Below are 20,319 nucleotides of genomic sequence, written 5' to 3' on the forward strand. Positions count from 1 at the left end.
TTGTTATCTGAATGTATACTGTATCGTAATCGAAACTGTTGTAGCGACCAGACATGAGACACAAGATAAATTCTCATTTTTCTAAGGCCTAATAGGATCTACGATTTATTCAGCCATACTAAGATCAGTAAATAACGTAACCAATCTAAGAATTACTACTCTCATACTCAAATTACTTTTAAAAAAAAGATAGAAGTACTCCCACGTCACCTTCTTTACCGAACAAAAAAATTTCTGTTTATCAGCATGGTAATTAAACGAAATGTAGATGATATTCAGCAATATAAAAATGAGTACCTCATTTTTTCACCACCGCGACTTGGAGTAGATAACATATTTTACAGATAACGACCGTTACTGGCATCTCGGGGTGGTTTTTTTCGAGTCATTGCCGTCGTGAATATTGGGAATGATAAATTAAAGAATTAATTCTTATATAATCATTCCTCATTTCGAAAAATGGGAGATTATAAATTTCTTAATGTATGTTATTGTGCTCAGAAGCTCTGGTAGCTGAGTTGCTTAGAGATCTCCCACCTTCACGGTACAGTATTAATTAATAATATTCCAAATTAGAAAATATGAGGAAGCTCATATCCGTTTAATAAATGCATTTAGGCCAGCATCTTTATTTGTAAAGAAAAACTAAATAAATTTTTTTTTTCTGTGACGTATGTAAATACTACTTTGGTACAATATTATTTCATTTTATTGTAAAAGTTAATACTTTTTTTAGGACATTGCAATTGCATTATATTTAAATAAAATCATACTCCTTCAAAGAAGACAGAACTTCACTAGCTCTCCTTATGTAGAGATTTCTGAATACATTAAGAAATTTATCGTTTTGCTAAAAAATTTATATACACATTTTTACTTTTTCACATTTTTTGTTGTTAAAAATTTGATTATATATTTCTGTTAAAATTTGAATTGTTATTAATATAAAAAAAACAAAAAACAGAGAAGCTCAAAATGAAAGCCAATTTTATCTTCAGAATATTTATATATAAAAAATATTCTGAACAATCGACTGCTGTGAATTTTCTAATTGTTTGCTAGAAGCGCATTTTTACCGTAACTGACGTGTTTATTTACGCTTTGATTAGTTAGCACGTATATCGCCAATTACACATGGTGTTTATCTGCAAATGATAAAAGTTAAAAACCAAAAATAATCTAACCTCTGCCATTTGTTATTTATGTTTTTTTTTATATCAGAAATAGTTTATAATAGCATAGAAAATTGTAGTGTTAAAGATATTATTTCTATGATTTTTCAGAAACGGGATTATCAATTTGTTATAGTTAGTATACAAAAAAAACACCGCTTATCAACAAATGAATTTGACGCGTTCAAACGATTTCGGAATTAAATTTCATCCCCAGGAAGTCACATTATTCGTCACAATAATTAAAACTTCACATGCTAATTGTATGTCAATTGTGATATTTTCGTAATTGTAACAGTTGGTCGTCGTATACTTAAAATTATGTCAACGAAAGCATCCTGTCTATTTGGTGGTCTCAGTTATGTTCATGAACATGTTTGTATGTTGTGAACAAACAGTTGAGACCACCAAATTGACAGGATATTTACGTTGGCATAATTTTAAAATATACGACGACCAACTGTTACAGTTACGCAAATATCACAACTTTCATAGAATTAATATATGACTTTTTAATTATTGTTACAAATATACAGTAATGTGAGTTGCTGAGGATGGAATTTAATTCCGAAACCACTTGAACACGTCAAATTCATTTGATAAGCGATTTTTTTTTGATTTTTTTTGTTAACCATAATTATATACTTATACCAACTGACTCGTTGGTAACAAAACAAAAGTAAAAAAACGTTGGTTGCTTAAAATTGTCAATTTGTTGCCGACAGGTTAGAAAGTTAATATTCAACACTAAATATATCAAGTCAATGATAATTTTTTTTGGTTAATTTCTATACAATATCAAAATTAAAGCAAATAAAAGATTTAATTTTTTTAAAATAAAATTCGAGTTTAAGTTCTACTTTCTTTTATTAAACCTGTATTATACATATGACGCTTAAATCAAAGTAATCAGAGTTAAAATCTACTAAAAAATCTGATGTAGACACCACATGACTTCCTATTACGTCTATTAAATTACATATACACATTTTTTTTTACAATCAGAGGTTAATAATTATTAATAAATAAATATATATAAATATAAAGAAATTAGTTTTTTTTTGTCTTCAGTCAATTGACTGGTTTGATGCAGCTCTCTAAAATTCCCTATTTACTGCCAGTCTTTCATTTCAGTAAACCCTTTTTTTCATTTTGTCCACCCAGGCCGGATCCACAACAAAGCAAAGCACATCCCAGGGGGTTATCTACTGAAACGGGCCTCCCAGTTCGCCGGCCATAAGTCCAGTCTGATAGGTCAACCCGCCGATTAGATCTTTTCATTGCCTGCTTCTCATCCCTAGGGCGGGGTATCCAACCCCGACTATGTCGTTCTTGGACCCCACCCCAGAAACCATTGCCTCTAGTGAGAGCACTCTGTGTAGGGCACTCACACCGGGTCTCGGTCTTTTTCGCGAAGGGATTACATCCTGCATCCCTAACAATTTGTTTTACATATTCCAAACGTTGCTTACCTGCACATTCCAACTACATGTCCCTGCAATATTAAAGCCAGGATGCCTTAATATGTGGCCTATAAGTTTCTCTTTTTTTAACTATATTTTTCCAAATGCTTCTCTCTTCATAAATTTGCCTCAATACTTCTTCATTTGTCGCTTTATCCACCCATCTCATTTTTAACATTCCACTATAGCACGACATTTTAAAAGCTTCTAATCTTTTCTTCTCAGGTACTCCAATGGTTCAAATTTCACTTCCATATAAAGATACACGCCAAACTTATACTTTCAAAAATGTTTTCCTGACGTTTAAATTAATTTTTGCTCTAAGCAAATTATATTTTTGTCTGAAAGCTCGTCTCGCCTGTGCTATTCGGCATTTTATATCGCTCCTTCTTCGTCCATCTTTAGTAATTCTACTTCCCAAATAACAAAATTTTTCTACCTCTGTATTCTTTTCTCTTCCTACTTTAATATTCAGTGGTCTATCTACATTATTTCTACTACATTTCATTAGTTAATAAAGTTAAAAAAAAAATTGTTTACAATCAGAGGTTAATAATAATTAATTAATTATTAATTTATAAATCAATATATTTAAAGTTAAAAAAAAGAAGGATATGAAGTCGGATTCGAACCGATGTGCCTTCCCCTTTTTCGTTTTACTTCTTTTTTCTGTTTAGCCTCCGAAATCACCGTAAGGTGTTACTTTAGAGGATGAATGAGGAGAATGTGAATGTAAATCTCCTTGTACGATCCAAATATTTCATTATTTAAAATTTTATTTGGCTATAACTCCGAAATCAATGAAAATAAGTACTACTTATGATATATCGTTGGAAGTGTCTCAATGAGGGCCGATAACTGCAGTTAAGAAAAAGTTCAAAATCCATTTTTTTGGATTTAGGACGTTTTTGGACATTTTTGGTTTAGTCGATTGCAATCAAAAGGGGAGGTGCACAACTAGATGTTACAACAGTCCTAAATCCAAAATTTCAATATTCTACTGCTAATCGTCTTTGAGTTATGCGAGATACGTACGTACAGACGTCACGTCGAATCTAGTTAAAATGAATTCAGGGTTGGTCAAAACGGATATTTCCGTTGAAATCTGAAAACCGAAATTTTTCGCGATCACAATACTTCCTTTATTTTGTACAAGGAAGTAAAAAGAATTACAATAGTAAATCAGTTATTTATATGTACAATCCATGGGATGTTTTACAGTACCATCTTTTAGTCGTATTGTTGAACCAGCCTGACCACAAATATTATAAAGTCAAGTGTCTAATATAATAAGTAACAATTATAGCATTCTTTTATAACCTAATGCAGTGTTTTAAGTGTTTTAAGCGTTTAAAAGGTATTTATAAATTTTATTTCAGGGCCGGTTTGTTTCTTCTTTGTGGAGAAAAAGGCTTTTTTTCACTCGCTATTTAAAAAATTTCGGACCTATCTTCAAATACTGTATATTACTCTTTTGCCTGTATATGAATATTTGCTAAATAAGGTTTATGTGTTTTTTTTTCAATAATATTAAGAGTTCTGGTTTGTTTGTGATGTTAATCGATTCAAAATTGTTAACCTAAAATGCTCTTAGTAACTAGTTACTGATATATATAAATAACATTACATTTATATTTAGTACGTCTGTTTTATCAGATAACTTGGCAGCCGAGAAGTTTTTCGTTCCGTTACACCTGCGTAGTGTGGAGATCGAACTTCATTGATCTGGTCTCGATCCAATCGCCTTTTGTAAAAATGGTACTTTTAACAATCTACCCCAGAGCAACACCCTCGTATTAAATATTTTTTTCATCTTTCCTCCATTACTTGTAGAAACATTCTTGTTTTGTGATATTAGGGGGAAGATCCTTTTCAGAAATATCAGTATGGTTGTCTCGCTCCTTTTCATTTATCCATCGAATTTGTAATTTAATATGCTACAAGATTTTTTGAAATTCGTTCAATGGTTTGTAATTATCGTTGGATATAAAAGGAAATATTGACGTATTGTAAATATGCCTCATCAACATGAAAAATTGATATTAAATTTAAGCCGATTGCAAATTTAGTAATGATTTAATTTTTTTAAAAGGATGAATATCGGCATGCACTGGTTTAATGTTCGTAATATGAGAACAATGTTAATAAAGCTATCTGCAAACAATGTCTTCAGAATATGCTGCAGGTTTGATAATAGACACACCTGTTTGTTCCTTAATATCGGCTCTTTCATTTTGTTTGACTTTTGAAATCTGTGTTGGTTTCTGTAGAGCTAACGACGACGTAGTAAACAATTCTTAACTTCCATAATTTCATAAACCGTTTATCACATTTATCCAGTTTAGTATTTATCTTAACTTTAATTCACAACTTACTGTCTCTTTATAATTATATTAAGTAAGATTTTTGTTCGATAGATATTCAGAATTATATATTTATATCGGATGTATTTACACGATAATTTATTTCATATTACCTTTTCAGTTGATTTTCATTCAGTATTTCACCTTTTTACTTCCGTATTTTTTTTTTCCCAGCCACCCAGGACTGGATTTGCAATCGAGCATCACGCGGTCCTGGGAGGTGCCTCGCCTCTAACCACTCAGGAACTTCCGGTGCGTCCACGCCAGAGCAACCCAAACGGCTGGGACTCGGTCTTCCACACCTTACCTCAGGTGATGGAACCCCAAAAGGGCCCCCTCCACCGGAATTATGGTCTGCCAATGCCGTACCTCTAAAGGGGACCCTCCAGGGGATCCCCATCGAGACTGTGATCTTTATGCCTTGCCTCAAGCGGTGTATTCCCAAAGGGACCCATCACCGGGACACGTATTAACTCACCCTTCCAAGACAGCCCGCCTAAGCCACAGGCTCCACTCTCAAGACCTCCGGGGCCCCCAGTCACTCATAGGATGCGGTCCACCTTAGGGAGCCGCCACCTCCTGATTAGGGCTCTCCGTCCTTCCCCTACTAGTAGTTCTCCAATCTGCTTCCCAACCCAGATACTCCTCTTCCTTCGACTTAAGAATCCCAGCCGCTAACTCCCAACAGCCCGCTACACATCCGCACCACGCAACATGTAATCACGGTGGTTTCTGGCACTAGCCACCCCAGGCGTAGTCTCTCCTTCACCTCTGTTCATCTGGGGCACTTTACTTGTCTATTAGGCAAGGATAAATAAATGTTTGTCGGTCACCTTTTTTTTTTCTCCTGTTTTGCCTCCGGTAACTACCGTTTAGATAATACTTCAGAGGATGAATGAGGATGATATGTATGAGTGTGAATGAAGTGTAGTCTTGTACATTCTCAGTTCGACCTAACATGTCGGTTACCTAACATGAGACAAGGATACGTCTGAAAATTCCACTGCCATACCGAAGAGTAACAAGCATACCATATCAGGAATATTCCGATAAAATTAGGAGTAAAGTTGTTTTTCGTTGCTTCTTTTAAATTATTGCACATAACGTTGACATTCAAATTTTACAAATAACACCATTATTATGTTACTCGCAGGAACAAGCTATATTATGAATATCATTACTCAGAAAGCGAATGATGAAGAGAAAGTAATTTCGATTGGAATCTCTTTTACTTAAGCTGCATTAAAAGCGTTACACCCATAAGAAGAACTGGGTCAGATAGTGTTAAGCAAAGGTTTATTTATTCCTTCGACCATGAAATAAAGTATTCCGTACCCCGGCTTAATATAAGAATTTTTTTTAAGTATGACGTATAATTTATGAGTTTTTTTCCTGATCTTTTCATTTAAGTTTGTTTATAAATAACAATTTTTAGTGATTAACGAAAATGTATTTCATGGATATCTACTTATTCAAATACAAAATTAATGTACGATAGTTAAAGTAGTTTAAATTGTAAGTTTCATTATATATTTTTTCTTAAATGTAGACTTAAATGGTGCCCATTTCAATGCATCACTTAAAGTTCCAATGATTTTTCGATAAATATATATATTTTATTTTATTTTTTTAATAGGTAAACTGGTAACACCACAAGAATTATAATGAGTTTAAACCAAAGAAAAAATATAAAATATGTTTAAATTTTAATAACATTAAAAAAGTAAATATTTACAAATAAGTAAAATAGAACATACATATTTTATATATATGTAATATATATATATGAATAAAATCGACAAAAAAATCTGGCCTTATAAGGGAACATTATTTTTTTATTGATTTTTTTTTTAAACGATAATATGGGATAGGTTTATAAGTCTTATATCTGTCTTTCCTATCGCCGTGCCAACCCTCCTCCCAGACTCTCTCTTTTCCGTTGTTAGTACAATTTGTATAAAGAAAATAATCTTTATGAGTTAACCTATTTAAAGATTAAATATTGAATTTTTGCAATATTGTATTCTTAAATTATATCGTCGTATCTATATTACGTTTTATTTATATCTTATATAATAAATATACATATATATATATTTTTTATTCAAAATAAATAAATAATATCTAGTATGCATTACATAAATAACGTCTATTGTGTAACGTTAACAACCTTGAATATTGTAACTTTATTCGTGAGCCTATAATCTTTAAAAGTAATATACAAATTGTGTCTAATTCTATGCTGACTTGTTCGTCTTTTTGGGTTTGACGTCATTAGTTATTGTTTCAAATCAATTTCCATAATATAGTATTAATTAGAAACGCATGTGTTAAAATCAAAATAAGTTAAAAGTATTTATTATATTAAAGCGCTATGCTAAAAGATTTATTCAGTTGTACTTAATAATAAAACCCCGTTCTTACAATTTGTTTTAATAATATTCTTCGAATCTTTTCACATGAGTTTACATATTTTATAGTACGTTTACGTTATTTTAGATTTTCACAGAAGAATTTCTATCACGTTTACAGATTTATACTTATAATAAATTATAGAAGCGACTTGGACCATTCGTAATGGAAGAATTCCTGTTCCCTTTCTGTTGATCAACTTTCATTTAGTCTGTTTTAAAAGAATATAATCTACAATTACTAATTAAAATCTGAGAATTTGACTGATAATTAAAAATGGAAATAGTTGGGAATAGTTTAATTAAATAATTAAAAATGGAAACTGTTTATTACCACTATTTTTTTTCTTTACCCGTGTTAAATCCATCACGATATATCCATTTTTTGGTAGCTCAATTTACTGATGTGTAAATTCTTTTGTTATCCACCCACTGTTTTAATTGTGTAAGATTCAATCAATTATAATACTATTCCAGGCGTATTGTTACTAATCAATCAATAGTCCAAAGGTATGCGAGAAATTTTTGCAATATTTTATATTTCCGATAGGGTTATCATAATTGATTTAAGTGTTATTTTCTGCCTCTCGTAGCATTATTACTGTAATATACGTAATTGACGCATTTCGAAGTACTCCATTCTTAACACTAACTTTAGCACTCAATTAGTTTTGAAAATGGAGGTACTCCGAAACGCGTCAACGACGAATGTTAGGGGACATTGCTAGGAAATTCAGAAAATAACACCCAAATCCATGAAGTAACATGTTACGAGTTCTTCCTCTTAATTAACCTAACAATTGTTAAAGTATGGTTTAATATTACCGTTTTATTTTATTGTTAGTGAAGTAGAGTTACTTGAAATGTATGATTTCCAAAGTATGTTTTGTTAAATGAACAGCAGCTCAGTCAATTACTGCTGCCTTTTGTATTTAACGAGAAAACTTTATATCGTATTTTATCTTTATCAACAGCTCTTTTTTTTTCTTCGCCCACAATCACATATTTGGATTAACTTATCATTTTATTGACATTAAAATTATGTTAAAGAAAATATTATTATAGTTAATGATTTTAATGTCGAGTGAAAGTACGATTGATTTTTTTTCCTTATAACTAAATGATAAATTGAACCGTTATCTTAATCGTTTACTATTAAAAAATACACGTGATCTTATATTGATACAATCTACTTTTGATAAATATTTAATTGCTTATTTGCGCTAAACGCTGTAGAAATGGTGTAATTGTATTTTTAATTAACTGATTTAACTACGTCACTAATCATAATTAGTAATTACTCCTTTATATTCCCATTTTTGTGTATGTGTGTGTGTTTTTATTTTTTATATAGCACACATAAAAACTTACTTCATTGCTTAAAAAGTATTACGGTATTAAAAAAGAAGTTTTATTCCTATACGGCAAGAAAAAGTTATTAATTGTCCTAAATCAGCGTTTTCAACCTTGGGTTCACGGTGATATGAAAGAGGGGTCGCGAAATTAGCCTACAATTTTAAACGTAAACAATAATGAAATCGTTTTATGAGAAAAAAATCATTTATTATAAAGATTTTACTTACATTTATAAGTACACATGTAAAGAAAATAAATTAATGGAGATGGTCGCGTTTGTTTTTCATTTAATAGTTTCTCTCTACGTAGATCTATGTTATAAACACAAAAACAAGTTGTTTTGAAGTGATAAAAGACGATTCCTACATTCATTTTTTTAGCACAACACAGATGAAAGACAGTTTTCACAGAACTATGACGTGGCGAAAGGGATTAATACTTTCAATGCTTCTGTAACTAAATTTCCATATTCATTTCGACGAGCAAGCCAAAATGTATCTAAATTTTCATATGTGAATTGTAGTTGAAACGTTTTATCGGAAGACATTTCGATGATCTGGTCATGAATTTCAACTGATAACTTAGCAGATGCAACAACGTTTTCACTAAATGAATTCAGTACCCATCTCTTAAATAGAAATAATCATTTTTATCTTCCGGGAAATACAGCTCCAACTGAATTTTCAGCTCGCGCAAATGCATCTTCATGCTATCCAAATTGTAGTAAATAATAATGTCTTCTTCAACCAAATCTTTCGAGGGAATCGAAAGTACTGGAAATTTTTGCTTTTGAAGGTGAATAATCCTGATTTCAAGCTTCTTAATGAAGGTATGAACTTTGTCTATCATTTTTTCTTTTCACCCATTTCATCGCATAAATTTAGCAACCTATTTTGTAATAGACGACTTTTAATAAAATTAACCATTTTTACAGCTTTACAAAGAATTTTATTGAGATTTTCTGGCTTTTTTGTGTTAAAAGTATGACTGTGAAGAAAGCGATACGTCCATTCCTTCCTTGGTATAAGATGATCTAGTAATTTTTTCAGAAATTCACTATTCTTTCCTGTTATCGCCTTTGCACCATCACTAAAATGCTGCAGTACATTTTTTCCAGTGTATGTTATAGTTTTTAGTAGCTTCATAAAAAAAAAACATCAAAAAGATTTGTTGATGGACATGCAACAGGAAGATCCTGTTGCATGACCAGGTATTGATTTGCAAAGCTACTTATTTTCTTTGATTGATCTGTCCCTATCGAATTCATATAGCGCTAAATATATAAGAAGTGAGAAATGTTTGCCATTTTTGTTGATTCATCAAACAGAATATTAAAAAGGTAAATTGAACTTGCTTGCTGAATTATCTGTTCGCAAACATCGGCAGCCGTGATATCGATTCGCCTTGATACTGCGTCGTTCAAAAGCGGAATTTTTTTCAGTATTTTTGCTTCTTCCACGCATAAAACACTGACCGTATCAAATGCAACAGAGAATATGAGGTTTTCTACGACTGTATGGGGTTTAGACAGCTTAGCTACTCTTAATGCTTCGAGACAGTATGCTTAAAGTATACTTTTATCAGTATGACTTGATTTACGAATAGAAGCTTGTTGATTTCTCAAAGTATGTAACTTTCTTTCGAAAAATTCTAAGAGTTTGCTTTTACGATCCGGATGTTTAGTTTCTAAGTGTCGAATTAATTTTGATGGCTTCATGCCTTCATCGGAGAGGACTGAAAGCAAACAACGCACTGTGGCTTTCATCCAATGAGGTAAAACCATAATTTAAATAAGTGTTATTGTACAATCTTGTCTTTATACCAATCGATTCACTGGATGTAGATGGCTCACTTCGTGTTTTCAAAAATTTATCCATTTAGTGAATTTTGCATAAGAATCTAATTGAAAATAAAAAACACAGTAACACCGTTTGCCCGCACGCTAAAAAGCCGAAACCTCAGTTATTATTATTTTCAGTGAAACTATGTTTTGAAAAACTTAAATAAAGGCACCAGACCTACACGTTTCGCATTCGAAACCTAACTGACGTTCTGCAATCCCTTACGCCTCTTTTATAATGTTAAGAGCAAACGTGTTCAAACGTATCACATGCATGTTTGAACATGACGCTTTCACAGCAAATACTACGTAAGCAAATCAGATTAACACGTACACATCACGTACTTGATGTGTACATTGCACATACACATCAACTTGGAACCTGTAAATTTCTTATGTTTGTACACTTCACACATGCATGTCATACCCATCGCTATCAACGCAGCTAAATAGTTTTGACTAAGTTTGATATGGTTTCGGTTCGGGGGGGGGGGGTCGCGAAATATTTATTATATAATTTTTTTTTAATTTTTGGGAATCGTGGAGCTAAAAAGAATGATCATTATCAAATTTAATTTTATGGTTTTGGTAGAGCCTAATTCAGGCGTGTTCGAATCCGATTTTGATGGTTCGATTCTATGTAACGTAATGGATTAGATCTATCTGGTGAAGTCTAATAGGTATTTTAAATTCAGTGGTGGGGGAAATTATAAGATTGTATGGTATGGTATTAGCCATATCACCCAATTACGTACAGTTGGTTGTAAAATGAGATAGCTCTACTACCTTTCCTTCTATATTTTCGGTGATATTTTGTTCCCTTCCGTATTTTTTCTAATAACTAATAAGAAAATGTTATTTTGAAGTGTTATACACAAAAAAGTTTTTTGTGAAACTTAATATTATTTATACGTTTAGAAAGTTTGTATGCCTATTTTATGTTATAGAAAATCTAGTCATCTCTCACTTAAATGGTAAAGCTTTGAACTCTTGAATTCTATTCATGCAGTATATCATGAAGTTTTGGCGTAATCGTTTTCGTGAATAATAAGTCGCGGTGTGTGTGTGTGTGTGTTTTATTCTTTGAAAAGGCTATTATTTTAGGACAGAATTGACAAATTAGCTATTTTTTTTTTTTTTTTTTTTTTTTTATTTTAGTTCAATATATAATATGTTGGTTTATTATTTTTATTTCATTTTGTATGTTTGATAACCTATACAATACAATATATATATATATATATATATATACACACACACACACACACACACATTATTTTTACTATTTCATTGATTTCTTCAACTTATTGTTTTGTCATTTTCATAAAAAAAGTTGACTTTAACAATTTAATTTCTCAGCTACGAAATCTAGATATTTTGATTACTACAGTTGTATTTAAAATTCATATCATATCAGAACAAAGGACAATTTTACATTATAGTAATTTTAAGTAAATCTCAGCCTTCTCGAACTTTTTTACATAGGTTGAAATAACATGGAGAATTGTTTTTAGTGTATTTTATTTGAAGCTATTTATAAACTTATATGCCCGATCAACTTAGAAATAAATGGAGCTATGACATTTATTTTGTAAACGTCGTATACTCCCCGTTCAATAAACACAAATGTAATTCAATTATACATTGTACTTCGATAGTTCAGTACTCCTATTCATTTAGTAAATATAATTCTACCAAAATCAATGCAGGACTGACCGTTTCTTGAAAAGTGAAGTTAAAAATTAATACAATTTTTTTTTTTTTTAATGTTATAAAACAAAGTAATATTTTTATATCGTATTAGTAAATGGTAACTCATTGTTTCTTTTAAGAGTTGACTGCCGTTTTGCGTTGTCATTGTCTTCAGATCAGTTCTAAACTTATATCAGAAGTTTCTATTTAAAGGCTAGTCATCCTCACACGTTTCTTTGATCTCGAAAAATTTCAGTTTCCAGATTTCAACGGAAATATCCATTTTGACAATTCTTGAATCCATTTTGACCTTTCGGTGTGACGTCTACTTACGTACATCGCATAACTCAAAAACGATTAGGCATCGGATGTTGAAATTTTGGATTTAGGACTGTTGTAACATCTAGTTGTGCAAAAAACAAAAAAATTTGGACTTTTTCTTAACTGCAGTAATATTCCTTCATTAAGAGCTTTTCAATGATATATTATTAGTGGTACTTATTTTCATTGGTTCCACAGTTATAGCCAAGTAAAATTTTAATTAATGAAATATTTGGATGTGCGGGGAAGGTAAATCGGTCCTTTTTTTAATTTAAATATATTGATTTATTAATAATCATTAACCTCTCATTGTAAAAAAAAAAAATATGAAAAAATATCAGAAGTTTTTAATGAAATAAAATGTTGTACACTTTTCATTTAAAAAAAAAAAAATGTGTATATGAAATTTAATAGGCGTACAAGGAAGTCATGTGTTGTCTACATCAGATTTTTTTAATCTCAATTTGAATTTAAAATAGCGTATTCTCTCTCTTATAAACTCTCTGTCTCTCTCTCTTTCTGTTTAGCCTCCCGAAACACTGTAAGGTATTACTTCAGAGGATGAATATTTATGAATGTGATTGAAGTACATTCTTCCACAGTCTCAACTGACCACTCCTGAGAAGTGTGGTTAATTAAACCCAACCATCAAAGAACACCGGTATCCACGATCTAGTATTCAAATCCGTTTAAAAGTAACTCTCTTTACTAGGGTTTGAACCTTAGATCTCTCGACTTCGAAATCAGCTGATTTACAACGACGAGTTAACCACTAGACCAGCCCGGTGGGCTGTTCCCCTCTTATAAACTCCCCTTTTATAAATCCCCCCTTTCCTCCTATAAACTGAAGATTATTATTTTAACTTATTAATTCTTTAATGTAAGTAGATGGATGTAATACCCTTTATACTAATTAAAAATTGTTTTAATTTTAAGTCGATAAAATATTTATGTTTCATTATTAATTTATTATTCTTGTCAAAAAAGTATTAATATAAAAGCAGTACATTAAAATTCTAAAATCGGAATTTAGGTAGAATATAATTAATTTAATAATCCGATTATTGTATTGTACGTACGGGTAATATGTTCTAAGTAAAATGTAATAATTATAATTAACGAATTCAATAAAATATACTACTTGTAGATTACGTCATTGTTACAGAGTTAATTTTAAAATAGGAAGAATAAAACAAAGATTATGTTGTTATTGTATTAACATGTTATTGTAGAGGATTTATTATTTTACATTGGTTTTAAGTGGTGAAAGTTATAATTTTTCGTTAAAACATAAAGCAAATTTACATAATGAAATAATTGTTTTATAAATCAGGTTTTTTTGGATTAGAATTAAGTATCATGAATTATTATTTACTTGTTTTTAAAATTTTAACTAAAAATATTAATAATACCTAGCTTGATTTAATTATTACGACAATAAGTGGAAATTTTCACCATTACTTATCCTTATTTACTCGTATATTTTAAAAATAATTAATTATTCAGTCAGCAGTTTAATAATTCTATTAATTTTTTTCAGTTAAATTTTTTTTTGTTCATTCAGTTTACTCATTCGATTTGTTTGTTAATTTTACTGATTGTAATATTTTATCGAAAGCTATTTTAGTTTGATTACAAAACATTTCAATTGATATTCGATTAAACATTTTAGCCTTAAGTTAACTTGGATAACTATTGTAAAATAGCTTTTCTTCCCTAATTACATGTAGTAAAAGTACAAGTAATATTTTTTTTATGAAAAAGAAAAAGTTAAATAAAAGAAAAGGCTACAAAATTATAAAGTCAAAATAAAATTATTTAATCAAATTTTGTTAACAGTTGTTTTAATTGTTTTTTTAAGAAGAGATAATTTAGAATTAGGCTATTTGTAATTAATTTATTAATTAATCTGTTGATAAAACTATCAATGAAAAAATGGTAACCTTAAAAAGGATGTTATCCATTATGTAATATAAGGAATAATAAAAACAAGAACAGCAATATTTTACAAAATAAATTTTATTTTTCGGATATCTTTCTTCTATAAGTTGATGTTTGTTATCGAATGGGCATTGTAGATATAGAAACTTTGATGAATCGGCAATCTTCTGGCCAATTACAATGCATTTATAACAGGTCGGATAGAGCTGGTTGACCCGATAAGTTTCTACCTTAAACTCTTCAACCGTCTAATTCCCCTTCGATCTAGACATTTTACTTTTCCTTTGAAGTATGATACATGAAACCGGTACTTCTCTGAATAGTTCAGCGTGTGAATAAAATACTCTAGGTTATCCTTTTCACCTTTTTAACTACCTCTTTACTAGTATCCAGCTTCCTGAATATACCTTAATTGAGAACCTTATGTCTCCAACTAATCTCAAGAAATCGTCCGTACACCCATATGTCAAAAGTCTCAGTTCTCTTTGACGATGCTTCTGATAAAGTTCAAGACTCAAGCGCTATGCAACATTAGAAATTTGATTCGCGTCGAGATGGATATAAAGCCTTTTCTACCAATGAAAAGTTATTTTAATGATATGACATTAGATTATATTTCTACCGATGAAAAGACGTTGAATTCATCATGATGAATTCTATGACTACTTTCTGTCATATGTATTTTGCCTTCCTTTAACAAAATTTTAATCCATAGCAACTATTATGTCATTTAATTTATCTTATATCAACTGTAATCCTTCTTAGTTATCAGCCATTAATGTTGTATTACCCTCGTATCTGAAATTTTTGATAACACCACTATTCAATCTTACTTCCACTGAAACGTAATATTCTTTAAAAGTCTCCTCTAAATAAATGATGGGAGGTAATAAAATATAATCGTTGAATGCTATTCCTTATATGAACATCATCTAATATACCGCATTTACGTTTTATACGAGTATAGTTATACATTTGTTTTACGGTTCCAATATAGATTTGCTTTGAACACTTCTATAATTTATTCCCGCTCTTTTTAGTGCCATCATTATTTTTTCATTCTTGACCTTATCAAAAGCCTTCTCATCGTCTATAAATCACTTCCTGGTTATATCCAAGCATCTTTGCATCAGCGCATAAGTACTGAGGATTACTTCCCTAGTTCGTGATTCATTCCTAATTCCAAATTTGGAATCACTTACATTGAAAATATTTTAATGTAATCTTAAGCAATGTATTTTAAAAAAATGTACTGATGGAAATCCATTGAAAATATTTTTATGAGAGTTTTTAGATGAATTTGAATTCTGTTCAGTTATGAATTTCATTATTGTAGATGATGTTACCTAAGGTATATAGCGTTACGCTATATATATATATATATATATATATATATATGTATAGCATTTCTTCTGAAGAATATACTTTCCCAGAATTTTTTATATTTGCTGTTAATTTTACAAACGATTTTATATCCTTTGTTCACTGTATCTGGTTAAGTTTACATTTAATAATATTAAACCTTTTTAATAGAAAATACATGATAAAATAATAAATGTTGAATTAAATATTTAATGAAACAAACTTACTACTTAATAATATCTTTATTATTCCGTAATTTTCTGTATCGGCAGTCCTAATCAATAAGAGTTACAGCGTTCAAGTCCTAGTAAAGCCAGTTATTTTTATATGGATTTGAATACTAGATCGTGGATACCGGTGTTCTTTGGTGATTGGGTTTCAATTAACCACACATCTCAGGAATGGTCGAACTGAGAATGTACAAGACTACACTTCATTTACACTCATGCATATCATCCTCTGAAGTATTATCTAAACGGTAGTTACCGGAGGCTAAACAAGAAAAAAGAAGAGTCCTAAACAATAAAAGGAACGATGGATTGGGGTTTCAATAAATTTTATTTTAATTAATAAGATTAGTAAATCAAGAACAGGATTCTAAGTATTGTTATAAAACACATTACGGAGCAGAATATATTTTTGAAATTATCGTAATCACTACTGTTTATTCAAAATTCAGGTATGAATTTAAACAAAATGGTTAAAAAGGCATAGTTATTGTGAAAATAACTGATTTTGGGCTGCTTAAAGTAGTGTATTGCTGATACATTTAATCATTTTAATTTTTTAAGAGGAAATTTTTTTTAAATTATCGAATGAGTAAAATATAATATAAACTATATAACCTAAATCATTCTGCTTAAATTTTATCCGGAACTAGATAATAATACCTCTAGTGTAATATTGTATCCAAACTACGTGGTCGCACATCCGAAGTTAAAAGGCGACTTGCAAACAAGTCTTGTATAATATAGTTATTCAACGAAATTAATAGCATTTTGTGGGAAGTGTCCTTTATACTTCAAAATTGTATTAAATAAAATCTTTTTAAAAAATTTAAGCAATTTTAATTATTATTGGTGTTTAGTTTTCTACGAGAAAGCCAACATATAATAAAGCTAGTAATTTTCAGCATAAACGATATATCTTAAACACTCAAAGTAAATGAAAATTGATAACGGAATTAATTTTATAAGTTTGGGGCTGTGACTTATTTAACTTAAGGAAAAGATAAACTCGAGTAATTTCTAATAAAAAAGAAGAGAACATTAAATTTTTTTTTGAAATTCTCTTTTTACAAGCCACAAAAAACATTCATCAGACTAGACTTCTTTCTTTTTTTTTTTAAATGTACGATTAGATCAGATTTTTTTTCTGTTGGCGATAAGATCAGTAGATATTGGGATAACTGAGGTGATAGAGGTTAACAAACTGCCGTTTACCTCTTAAATCTTATTTGGTATATCCAAATCGATTGGATACAGGAATAAACCTGAAAGGCTTATATATACTTGAACGGTAATTTCAAAGTAATAGACAATAATTATCTAATGGAATAGCTTAAGACTTTAGTTTCTTCTTAAAAACATTTCTGTACTTCCTTGAAGTACATTTTATTATACTGTATTTAATTTAAACACTTGTTTTAAATTATTTTGCCTTGTATTCAGAATAGCTTCCAATTTTAAATTACTCGATCGTAATTATTTTATCAAAGTTTGTGCTTATTGCACTTAATCATATAATGATTTCGTTACGTAAAATGTTAACTTCACCAAAAATTAAAATCTGTTTTTTCCAGTTTCAACAATTTTTAAATATCATTAAAAATATATATACTAACCCGAAAGGACTGTTTACGCAAGGTCTATGTTGGCCATTCAGATATTGAATTGCATTAACGTATTCCCAAATGTAATCTGATTATTCAGGTTCAACTAAATAGAATACAATTATCTTATTGCACTGCATTATGTGTTTATTTGAGATTTCTGTTTGTTACTGTAATGCTAATTAATAGTCTATATGTGTTTCATTACTCGGTTTCTACTGTACTCATATCGTGTATTGTTATCATTATTACATTGTTTATTGTTCATCTTTGTTTATTCATATATCATGTTAATACATGCATTCGTCCCTAATTACTATAAATTTCACCTAAATAACGGTTTCACCTAAATAAAGGTCTGCATTTTGTCTGTAACATTTACACTATTCTGAACTTACATATTTCAGTTCTGTTTGTATTCAACCAAAATTAATGATCTAGAACATTAATTTGCCGTATAGTCAACCTTGTAAGCGGAACATATCGGAAGGCGTTCAGCTTATCTTCACCACAGGATTTGCGGTTTATTTCAAAACATTTTACTGATTTTAGTACACCTATATTTAGAAATTTTAATCTTGTGTACTGTTATTTTCTTATAAAACATTCACAAAACGTCTGTTCTAAATTTTATTTATTTTCCTTATGTTTACATTTATGTAATGGATTAACTGCCGAAGTTGATAGCTCCTACTCATTATGAATGTAATAATGAACTGTATACGGTTAAACAAAGATTAAATACTGCCTTTCCTTGAGAATTATTGATGGATCTACATATATCGGATCTGTTCCTAAAACAGCTACTTGGTAGGCCCCGATTAAATAAATATGTAGTATTTAAAAGCTGACAGGTTTAAAGAAAAATCTTTTAACCTTTAAAGTAATGCTACATAAACGATATTTTTGTTTTGTTGTAAGAAGGGTATTTTAAATGGTAATTAATGTGATTATTATTGTTGATATTTTGATACATATTTATTTATTCATCTATTTATCGTTATATTTTTAGTTGAGCAAGCAAAGCGATCGTGTAATTGGGTTAATTCGATCTGTTGATATTTTATCTATTTGCTTATGACGCAGGTACAAAATTACAACCAAACATGTTTTACGATGTTTATAAATTTTTTTTAGTAAGATTCCTTGCCATTAATTGGAAAATCGTATATGTAATGATTTCTGATAAAATTTTCCTTTCGGATAATTTTAATCTATCCTTTTGGCGGTTGTAGTTTATTTGTGGATAGGTGTGAAAAACAGGTGGTAAAAAAGTTTTCGGTCATCGAACCATCGCTGTTGCAGACTTAGTATGTCTTCATCCCTTGTATTCATGACATCACCGACCATACCTGTCTGTATGAAGGCAGTTACACGTTAGATATTTCAATTCTTTCTCATTTTATTACAGCTTTAAGCTTTTCTATTGCTGAAATGTATCGTATCCTTCTCAGTGCACTATTAAATACGTCATCTTATGTCGGTTTTCGTTCAACCTCTTTTCCAGCGCCTTCTCAGCAGATACCTTGTTTACAAACAAATTTAAAAAAATTCAAATTAAAGAAAAATCTTGGGTTTATATAATAACTTCTCGACAGCATCACCGGAAACGGCATCACTTAGAAACGGCTTACAGTATTCTTAATGCAATAAAAATAATTTTGTACTATAAAAACCTTCCACAATCGTTTTCAATCGAAATTCCGTTTCGTATTTAATTTTACTTTTCACTTATATCAATTAAATTTCTCCGGGGAGTGCAATTTGTCAATCACATTACAAAATAAGTGATGACTATTATTATGTTTACAGAACTAATAATTTTAAAGGAAAATCTGTGTAATTTGTTTGCATGTATTACCTAATTTATATTTTATCAAATTTTAAAATAAGATAGCAACTTAATAATAGTGTATTGTTATCAATGATATTTACTTTTATACTAAATATTATAAAGTTCTCTTTTTCTTTGAGATATCTATGTAGAAATCTGCCGGAAAGGTGGCGTTTGATTCTCATTAGTATTACAAGCAGCTGTTATATTAAGCCTTGGTACCAACGAAATCAATGATATTTCAGTTTAAAATACTCATGAATTAAAACAAATTACCGATTTCTCTTTCTCTAATTATACAAAAGAGAAGTAATTAAATACAGTTTTACCTTTGAAATAATGATAAATAACTGTTCAGGTTTTATCTATTTCATTGTACTGTAAAATTATGAATCGCTGTTTTTTTTATACGCGATAATTAATACCATTGCGTAAATATTTATTTTGTTTCTAGGTAGACATTTTTAGCTATGGTACGTACTCTTTGTTTATTTTTAGTAATTAAAATGTTATTTCAAAATAATAAAAAATCCGTTTATTTTTTACTGTACTTTATTTAACTTCAGTAGCGATACGTGAAAATTAAATAAATAGGGCGAAATTTTTTAATTGCTATCTATAAGTAACAGATATAATATTTTTACCAAGTTAAAAGCTACCAGCATATAACAGGACGCGTGTGTTCGGGTCAGGGTGTTTTTTAACTAGCGAGACCATCATCAGCATACTGGTT

The 20,319-nt window shown here is 30.0% G+C and overlaps 1 protein-coding gene across 5 annotated transcripts in view; it reads left to right on the plus strand.

The window, feature by feature from the left end:
* Window positions 1–20,319, plus strand: part of Dyrk2 (Dual-specificity tyrosine phosphorylation-regulated kinase 2) — a 395,412-nt gene that overhangs the window by 278,882 nt on the left and 96,211 nt on the right. The window lies entirely within an intron of this gene.

The sequence above is a fragment of the Lycorma delicatula genome, chromosome 2 (assembly GCF_047948215.1).
Source record: "Lycorma delicatula isolate Av1 chromosome 2, ASM4794821v1, whole genome shotgun sequence".
Classification (NCBI taxonomy): Eukaryota; Metazoa; Arthropoda; class Insecta; order Hemiptera; family Fulgoridae; genus Lycorma; species Lycorma delicatula.